Raw genomic sequence first — 10404 nt, 5'->3', positions numbered from 1 at the left:
GACCAAGGATATCTAACTTGGCAAATGTTTTCCATCTTAAGAGTCCGAGTTCCCAGGACAAGGCCATAGCTTCCTGGAGAGTGGGCAGGAATGTGCCCTCTGTGCTTCTTGGTCTATTGTCCAACGACCAGCTAAGCAGAGGCTGACCTAGAAAATTTTCACTCCCAAGAAATGGTTGTACTGATGTCAAGCAGGGATCTTTCACATTCATCTACATCTGTATTGGTTAGGTTCTGGCAGAGCCTCTCAGGGGACAGTTCTAACAGGCTCCTTTAAGCAAGTGCTTCTTGGCATCAGCAATAGTGTCTGGGTTCAGTGTCTACAGATGGGATGAATCCTTAGATGGGGCAGTCTCCAGATAGCCTTTCCTTCAGTTTCTGCCCTACTTTGTCCTTGCAGTTCCTTTTGACAGGAGGAATTCTGGATTAATATTTTTGAGCTAGGTTGCCCCATCACTTAATCAGGGACTATGCCTATTCGCTGTATATTTTCGCTAGAGGTTCTATCTCTGCTTTGTTGGGTATTTTTGATAATGTTCTTTGTGTTGGGTCCTGGTAACCTCTCGAGTCCCTGTTATCAGGGATTTTCTAGTGGCTACACCCAGTTCCCCGTCCCTAAACATATACACATCCTTTCAAATTTCTGACCTTCTGTATTCTCCCCCATCTCCTCCCTTCTCTGAACCAGCCGCCCTTTTGCCCTCCCCCTCCATTTTCCCTCCCAGATCCCTTGCTCTCTCTACTTCCGGAGATCACTTCCTTCCTCCTGAGTCGGACTGTTGCATTCAAACTTAGGGATGGTCTTCCTTTCTTGGGTTTCATATGCTTTGTGAGTTATATCATGGGTATTTCAAAGCTCTTATGCCTAATATCCACTTATCTCTGAGTACACACCATATGTGTTCTTTTATAACTGTGTTAACTCACTCAGGATGATACTTTCAAGTTCCATCCATTGGTCTGTGATTTTCATGAAGTCATTGTTATTAATAGCTGGGTAGTCCTCCATTGTATAAGTATACCACATTTTCAGTATTCATTCTTCTGTTGAAGGACATCTGAGTTTTAACAGTTTCTGGCTACTATAAATAAGGCTGCTATGTACATAATGGAGCTTGTGATATGTTGAAGCACGTTTTAGGTATATGCCCAGGAGTGGTATAGCTGGGTTCTCAGGAAGTTCTATGTCTAGTTTTCTGAGGAAATGCCAGAATGATTTCCATTGTGGTTGTACCAGCTTGCAATCCCACCAGCAATGGAAGAGTATTCCTCTTTCTCCATATCCTTGCCAGCATGTGCTGTCAGCTGAGATTTTGATCTTAGCCATTCTGAATTGTATGAGATGGAATCTCAAGGTCATTTTGATTTGTGTTTACTTAATGACTAAGGATGTTGAAAAAATTTGGGTCTTTCTCAGTCAGTTGAGATTCTTCAGTTGAAAATTATTTGCTTAGTTCTGTACCCCATTTTTAAAAAAAATCCAGCATCTAAAAATAGAAATAGAAACATTAAGGAAAACACAAGGGAGACACCCTGGAGAGGCAAAATTTAGGAAAGAGATTAGGAGTCACAAATGCAAGGATCGCCCACAGAGTGTAAGATATAGAAGGAGAATCTCGGGCATAGAAGATACCAGAGAGGATATTGACACAAAAATTAAAAAAGTACAAAAACAAAGAGCTCCTAACTAAAAAATTCAAGAAATACAGGATACATTGAAAAGAACAAACCTAAGAATGATAAATATAGAAGACAGTGAAGACTCCCAACTCAATGGGCTAGTAAATATCTTCAAAGAAATTATAGAAGATAACTTCCCTAACCTAATGAAAGAGATGCTCATAAACATACATGAAGCTTACAGAACACCAAAAACTTTGGACCTGAAAAGAAATTCCTTCTGTCAAATACTAGTCAAAACACCAAATGCACAGAACAAAGAAAGAATAATAAACACTACAAGGGAAAAAAGGCAAGTAAAATATAAAGGCAGACCTATCATAATTACACCAAACTTCTCAACATAAACTCTAAAAGGCAGAAGATCTTGGGTATATGTCATACAGACCCTAAGAGAACAAAAATGCTAGCTCAGGCTACTATACTCAGCACAAGTTTCAATTACCATAGAGGGAGAAAACATGATATTCCATAACAAAACAATATTTAAACAATGTCTTTCTACCAATCCAACCCTACAGAGAAGGAAATCTCCAACTTAAGAAGGGAAACTACACCCAAGAAAATGCAAGAATGTAATCTAAAAACCTAAAAAAGGAAATAGTCTTTTAAAATATTTTATATGTGTTTAGTAAAGTTTGGAGGAGTAAAGTAGGAATATATTAGAATGTATGAGTTGGTAGGGAACTTGAAGACCAAAACTACTGGGAAAAAAGTGAGCATTCAAGACTACTGACATTGGAAGGGATGTTTTATTAAATTGGAGTAACTATTGCAAATAATTGCTCTTCAGTCTCAGACATATTTTCTCTTATTCTTAGTTAATCAAAGCCTGCATTTGAAGATAACTAGTTTATCTATTAGAAAAACTGAAAGCCAGAACAGCATTCAGCCTGTATTTCTAGATGCTTTCAATAAAATACGCAGTGTAGCACAGAAAAGCAAGGACCAGAGGAAAACAACAGAGAATTTGCAAATTGGACAGAAAGAAAGCAAATGTAAGAGCATACCAATTGAGAATGAAAATGTTACTGAGAAAACTGTTACCAATAACTATGTAGCTATGCATTTTGCAATATTATTAAGAAGGAAGCTTGGGAACCTCTTAAGAAAATAAAGCACATTTCCATATTGAGTGGGGCTAAGTTCAAATAATTATCTGTTGGTTCCAAACTAGCTATGCAATATCAACTAATAAAATAAAGAGGTCATGGAGTTGAAGGAGAGTAAAGAGGAGTGTTTGGGAGGCTTTGAAAGAAGGACAGAAAGGAAAGAAACATCATTAAATTAGAATACCAAAAAGAATCCAGGGAAAAGTAAAATAAGAAATATAAAAAAAGAAATAAACCTTTGGTCTTAAAGATTTTTATTACTAAAGGAATCTCAGGGAAGCTTTTATTAACCTTTGGATAAACAATGAAATATAGCCTAGTCAGTGGGATGAGGGGTTCTATGAACCACTTTAAGGTTTGATCTTTTCCTATGTATTGCATTGCTAATTGTGGTCTCTCAAGACATGGTTGTAACATAGATGATAGAGCCTGCCATAGACCCAGGTGAAGCTGTGTGACCTTGTCCCCACCTTATGTTTGATTGGTAAATAAAGATGCTTGCAGCCTATAACTGGGAAGAAAAATGGCAGCATTTGGTGTTCCTGGTCAGTGGGGTTGGATGGAACCACAAGGAGACTAAGAAGAAAGAAAATAGGAAGGAGGAAGAATGAGAGTAGAAGAGGATGCAACCAAGAGGAACATGGACCGTAAGTATATGGGCAAGAGAAACAGCAAACATCTGGGATATACCTCTGGTAGCCAGGGCAGCAGTTAGAAAAAAAGATTAGAGATTACACTACAGTAATTATTAAAGCCAAATAAAATAGCCATAGTCTGAATCTCATTTATTTGTAAAATACTTGGGAATAAGCATGAAATTGTTGTTCTACAGAACCATATTAAGGTACTGAGTAACCTACATTTAAAGAGGAAATATTTAGGATATATTTTATAGCAGAAAATGGTACCATCTCTATTAGGGGAGTCATTTTACATGGGAATTGAAGATCAAAGTTCTCACCTTTATCTCTTTTTCTCTCTGCACATTTGGTTAGTAATTTGCTCCACTGTATACATCTTTGCAACAATTAAATTAAGTCCTGCTGCCAACTCTGAGAATGCTCCAAGATAGAAAAAAAAGATCAACTTAAAAGTTCATATCATGGCAAGAGAGAAGAGTAACTTCAAAACATTTTTAAATTCTAACATTTAAATATCATCTGTGTCTGTCTCTCAAATCATTGTGTCTAATTTAAGCTTGAGAACAAACCATGAGTGTGAAGCCTGTGGCCAACTCTTAAAAAAAGATCCTTTTTTCCATACTTACTCGTACATACAGACACACACACACACACACACACACACACACACACACACACACACACACACCAAGGTGGAGAGAGAGGGGACAGGAGAGGGGGAGGGTGAGAGGGGAGGAGGATGGGGAGATGGAAGGGGGAGAGGGACAGGAAGAGGGAGAGAGGGAGAGGGGAGAGAGAGAGAGAGAGAGAGAGAGAGAGAGAGAGAGAGAGAGAGAGAGAGAGAGAGAGAGAGAGATCAAACATAATCTATAAGCCTCGAGGGAAGTGCCATGTTATAGATGTCTCCTTTGGATCTCTGTGTTAAATATAATATTGAAATTTATTATAGTGCAAGCTTCCTAAAATTTGTGTGTGTGTGTGTGTGTGTGTGTGTGTGTGTGTGTGTGTGTTTGTGGTGTGTGTGTGTATCCTGCTCACTTCATGTTATTTGGATGCATAAAATTTCAGGGTTGACTACTTGGTGTTTAGTAACTAGTTGATGAGCTACTTTATGAAAAGACTATTCCTCTGATACTCAGAAATCTTTATTTTATTTTTTGTAATACTGTGGCTAAGGTTGAAGTCCCACAAGAATCTTCATTTCCATGTTACCATGTATATATTGGTTTTTCCTTTTTCAGATCCCCTTTTTCAGCCATATTCTTGAACGTCATTGGTGAGGCTTCTCTGACATTTTTAACAACAGATATCACATTCCTCTTGATTTTTAAGATCTTTTCATCTACTTCCATTCACTGAATTCTAGTTATAGAATTTGTGTTTTATCAGAGCTAGTGAAGTCATGGATTTTGCAGGAGAAACTACAATACAATTTTACTAAACCAGAATAATTCTAACTGCATCTAAATATTTCTCATTATACTCAGGTAAGCATAGCTTTGCCCTTGTGCATTTCTCTATGGAAAAGGAAATAATAGAATGAATCTTTCCCTATTCAAAGGGGGATACTGAGGAGTAGCACACAAGCTGTGTTTTTGATAGTCCAACCATGGGTGTTACCCAGCGAAAAGTCTAGTAGCTGTTGACTCCACAAGACCAGATGTATCAGCTTGTCTTCATTATACATCAGAACATGTAGAAGTGGTCTCTAATATCAGTGAATCAAAGGAGGGGGCAAGAAGGCAAAGACCAAAAGTGTTCTGTCCAGCTCATTGCAGTCAGCCTCTGACTTTGTGGATATGGGACTATTCTAAGCTCTAATGCATGCTACCTATATCAGGATGTTAAATAGAGAGCGATATAGTCCTGTCAAATACAAAATTAGTTGCTTATATAAAATAGTGCAATATAAAACCAATGATTAGAGTAGGATGGAAATATTAGCACTCTTAAATGAAGATGTCTGTCAATAAATTTTAAAATAAGTAGGTTCAAAATTGAAGTAATTACAGTTTACTATGTAAATTAAGAAAGCAATTTCAGTGTTCTTCATTTACGATGTTTATATTTTAAGGAATTTCTAAAAATTACCTTGAGATAAAATTGTATTATATGAGGTACAGATAAACCCTATAACCATTTCTCATGACTAATGCTGCCTGCCTGAATATTAAATTAGAGAGTAAAGATAATTCAAGTTGATTATGTACTTAGAATTTATTGTGATTTGAAAAATATTTAAGAATCTTTGTGTTCTCACTTGTTTTCTATTGCAAGAGACAAACTAACAAAAGCTTCTAGAATAATTTTCTGTAAAGGGGCCATTAAGCTTTCTTTCTTTATTGCCTGTATATCCAAACTTACCACCAAACAATTAGAGTTTCTGAATTGTATAAATGAATAAAACTTCTTAGTGTATTGTGACAGAAGGAAGTGGCTAAAGGAAAAGCCTCAGAAGGTGTTTGTCTCCAAAGCTAAAATGAAGTGAAAAGCACAGACAATCACTATCTTAATGTGTTTGCTTCAATTGCCTAGATAATCAAAATCAAAGTGCTGGGAATTTAGCCTAAAATTTCCAAGCAGTTTACTTAATATTTAAGTGGTTTTTGGCTGTGCAAAGTTAAGGTCACATAGAGGGATATTTGTCTTTATAGTGAAAGTAAGAGAATTTTCTAGACTCTCCAATAAAATATCTAAACGTTAGGGCAGTGCCTAATTAAGTAAAAACAAAAAAGTTTTTCCCTGTGTTTTAAATGATACAAATAATTTTGATTCACCATTTGTCAGTATTTGTAACACACATTCTTCATTGTCACACATATTCTTGAGTGTTCATACTAGAGTGGAAAGTAGCAAGTTTACTAACAAGTGACCTTCTAAACAGTGCAGCACTCTACCAGTTCACACAAGCCACAGCAAGTAAGAGAGGAAAGTAGAAATGTCTGGAATATTCCTGAGGAACATCAGTTACAAACAGATAATATATGTTTATCTGCAATTGTACAGAAAAATAACTTTAAGATACAAGAAAGAAGCAGACTAAGAGAAAAGGTAGTGAAATGTTGAATGAATGTCAGTGGTAGCTGATAATACACAGAGAGAGCAAAGTACCATGCTAATCTTTTTAATTTCTTGGTCCTTATTTGAATTTTTCTTCAAATGCAGGTATGTTTAAGATTATGTTTTCAATGATTATTATTAAATTGCATTCTTATACATAGCTATTAATGAATGGGTAAAGTTTGTAAATATTTAATGGAATTCCACGAAGTAGAAGTAAGCTATTACCAGTTAGTTTTCAATATATGAAGAGAGAAAAATTAACAGAAATGTATGAACTGTAGTCTATTCTCTGAATTGTATTCTAATACACAAGTAAGCCATGTTTTTACTGTTATGAGCACTTTTTCACTGCAAATGTCAGTTTTTATGCCACTGACTTGAAAATGAAAATTGGCATATTTCTATTTTCACAGCCTATGCTTGTAGTGACCATTGTTGAAAATATAGTTATCTCTCTAGGTAGTATGTGTTGATCTTATTATAACTAATTTTAATCAGGCATTACACATAATCATGGCTAATTCTCAGACCTTTTGGCATTTAAAATATTACTTAAAAGCAAGTGATGCCATGGAAGCAACTTTAAAGTGTATACTTCCCATTCTCAATATTGTCATTTTGAATCTATGACTTGTAGAACACACAGTGAGTGATTAAAAGCTTTATGACATTGGCACAACCATGTCAAGGAACCTAGCCTCAGATACCCTGGATAATGGAAAATGTTTCTCCCTCAATACATTGGGACAGACTTAGAGGGGTGGTGAAGTCTTTAGTGGGGGTTGGAGGGAACATAAGTCTGAATTTTTGATAATGTATGCAGAAAACCTCCATTATAGATTTCTCAGACTGAATGTTTGTAGTTTAAAGATTGTTCTCCTAAAGTGGCATCACCTACTTGTCTTCGTGATCCAGCTGCATGTCAGAAAACATGTTGCCTTGTTTATCTATGTGTAATAATCTGCCAATTTATTAAACTGTACGTATTCAATACCCCATATATTGATTTATAAATTCATAATAAAAATTTTGAGTCTCTAGGATCCTATGGTTTCTTGTAATGAGATCTCAGTATATTGGACCTCAGATTCTTTCTTAGTCCTTGCTCCTGTGAGTCTGTCTTATGTTTTGTTTTGTTTTTTTTGTTTTTTTGTTTTTTTGTTTTTTTTGTTTTTTTCTCATTCTGTGTTGCCTCAGCCAGGTCCATCCCTCAAACTGCTCTAAAATTCAGCAATGGCCTTTAGAACATCTTTTTTGTTGTTGTTTCTGTTTGGTTGGTTGGTTGGATTTATTTGTTTATGAATTTCATTTTCCATTGTGTAACACTTTAACCTTTCTCATTTAATGTACTTTATGGGTTTCCTGTGACAGTTTCATACCTGTGCATTTCATAACAGAATGAAAATGTAGAGAGTTTGTAGCTACTGGGTTCTTAGAAGTCTTCAACCCCCATTACAATCTTAGACTTAGCCACTTAGACACGGTTATCTCATGTACCAGAAGCAGTTCTCCTCATCATGTACTTTCTAGGATGAATTTTCTGGAAGGTTTCTATTGCTAACAAAACTTGTCACTGATCAGGGCACAAACAATTTTGCTGCACAAAACAATTCAAGACAATGAGTGACCCAGTTTTATGCAAAATGTCCCAAGAGAGCAGCAATATTCATGGAAAACAAAAAATTATCCCTTCCTGCTATTTTTAGATTTCACCTACTGTTAAAAGAAAAGGGATTTCTTAGTTGACACCCAAAATTCTTACTTCCCTGAAGTGTCGCATGTGTTACCCACTGAGAGGGGCTGTGCGCATGGATCGTTTTCTTTCTTCTGATTCTCCTTGAGAGTGAGCGTGTATACATATTTATGATGTGGCTCCCCTCATTGAGGAATCAAAAATAGCTACATAATAAAAGCGATGATGCATTTTAAAATGAATAGCAAATACCATTGCCCTTAATGTGGATGCATGCTGTTAAACCTCAGCTCCTAAGCTTTAATGGAAGCTTCCAGACCTCAGCACCCTCCTCGTACAATATATTTAACTTCTTGGCAACTAAACTGAATTTGGGAATATATGAATTATTAGATTCAGAAGAGCTAAAAAGTATAATCACTTTCTGGCATTTCTAACAATTATGGAAATCAGTCTGGAGGTTCCTCAGAAAATTGGACATTGAACTGCCTGAGGATCCAGCTATACCTCTCTTGGGCATATACCCAAAAGATGCCTCAACATATAAAAGAGACACGTGCTCCACTATGTTCATCGCAGCCTTATTTATAATAGCCAGAAAATGGAAAGAACCCAGATGCCCTTCAACAGAGGAATGGATACAGAAAATGTGGTACATCTACACAATGGAATATTACTCAGCTATCAAAAACAACGAGTTTATGAAATTCGTAGGCAAATGGTTGGAACTGGAAAATATCATCCTGAGTGAGCTAACCCAATCACAGAAAGACATACATGGTATGCACTCATTGATAAGTGGCTATTAGCCCAAATGCTTGAATTACCCTAGATCCCTAGAACAAACGAAACTCAAGACGGATGATCAAAATGTGAATGCTTCACTCCTTCTTTAAATGAGGAAAAAGAATACCCTTGGCAGGGAAGGGAGAGGCAAAGATTAAAACAGAGACTGAAGGAACACCCATTCAGAGCCTGCCCCACATGTGGCCCATACATATACAACCACCCAATTAGACAAGATGGATGAAGCAAAGAAGTGCAGACCGACAGGAGCTGGATGTAGATCGCTCCTGAGAGACACAGCCAGAATACAGCAAATACAGAGGCGAATGTCAGCAGCAAACCACTGAACTGAGAATAGGTCCCCTGTTGAAGGAATCAGAGAAAGAACTGGAAGAGCTTGAAGGGGCTCGAGACCCCAAAAGTACAACAATGCCAAGCAACCAGAGCTTCCAGGGACTAAGCCACTACCTAAAGACTATACATGGACTGACCCTGGACTCTGACCCCATAGATAGCAATGAATATCCTAGTAAGAGCACCAGTGGAAGGGGAAGCCCTGGGTCCTGCTAAGACTGAACCCCCAGTGAACTAGTCTATGGGGGGAGGGCGGCAATGGGGGAGGGTTGGGAGGGGAACACCCATAAGGAAGGGGAGGGGGGAAGGGGATGTTTGCCCGGAAACCGGGAAAGGGAATAACACTCGAAATGTATATAAGAAATACTCAAGTTAATAAAAAAATATGCATAAAAAAACAATTATGGATAGTGACATTTTTAGGAAAATATGAGCACTGAAGCCAGATTTAGGCAGGAATGTGTACAAGACATTTTTCCTCTTATTTATTTATGTCTTATGGTGCCACTTTGATGATTTTTATCCATATTTTCTTGGAATAATCACTTATTATTTAAACTGGAAAAATTAAATAATAAGAAGGGTTAAAGTATTTCATAAAGTAGTCTGTCTTAACTATAAGCAAATCTTAGCTGACAAAATAAACTAAAATATATCAATTTTGTCTCCCCAGTCAGAATCTTTTTAAATGTTCTACTTTCAGATACGTGTGGTAAGTGGTCATATGTTCTAATCACTGTATGTTTTAAAACTTAAAATCAAGCATCAATCTTCACTCTAAATAAAAGAAAGAAGTGCAAAGAGATATTTTATCTTAAAAAGTATTAATTTATAAAATATGAGATTATCATCTATTTTATTCTTGGAGAATCAGCTATTTTATAGAAATGTTAAACGGTACAGCATGAGAAAATAGTACTTACATAGTTTATGTAAAACATGTGTTATAAAGTTGGAAAGCTAGAAGGATTAGTCAGTTGAACTGCATCATAACTCAATCTATGGTGCTGATGGCTGATAGACTCAGAGACTTGAGGATGGAATCGCATTGCGAGATCATCTTCTCTATGTACACA

This window comes from Rattus norvegicus, chromosome 6 (assembly GCF_021556685.1).
Source record: "Rattus norvegicus strain SHRSP/BbbUtx chromosome 6, alternate assembly SHRSP_T2T, whole genome shotgun sequence".
In the NCBI taxonomy this organism is placed as follows: Eukaryota; Metazoa; Chordata; class Mammalia; order Rodentia; family Muridae; genus Rattus; species Rattus norvegicus.
This window is presented reverse-complemented; position numbering follows the sequence as displayed.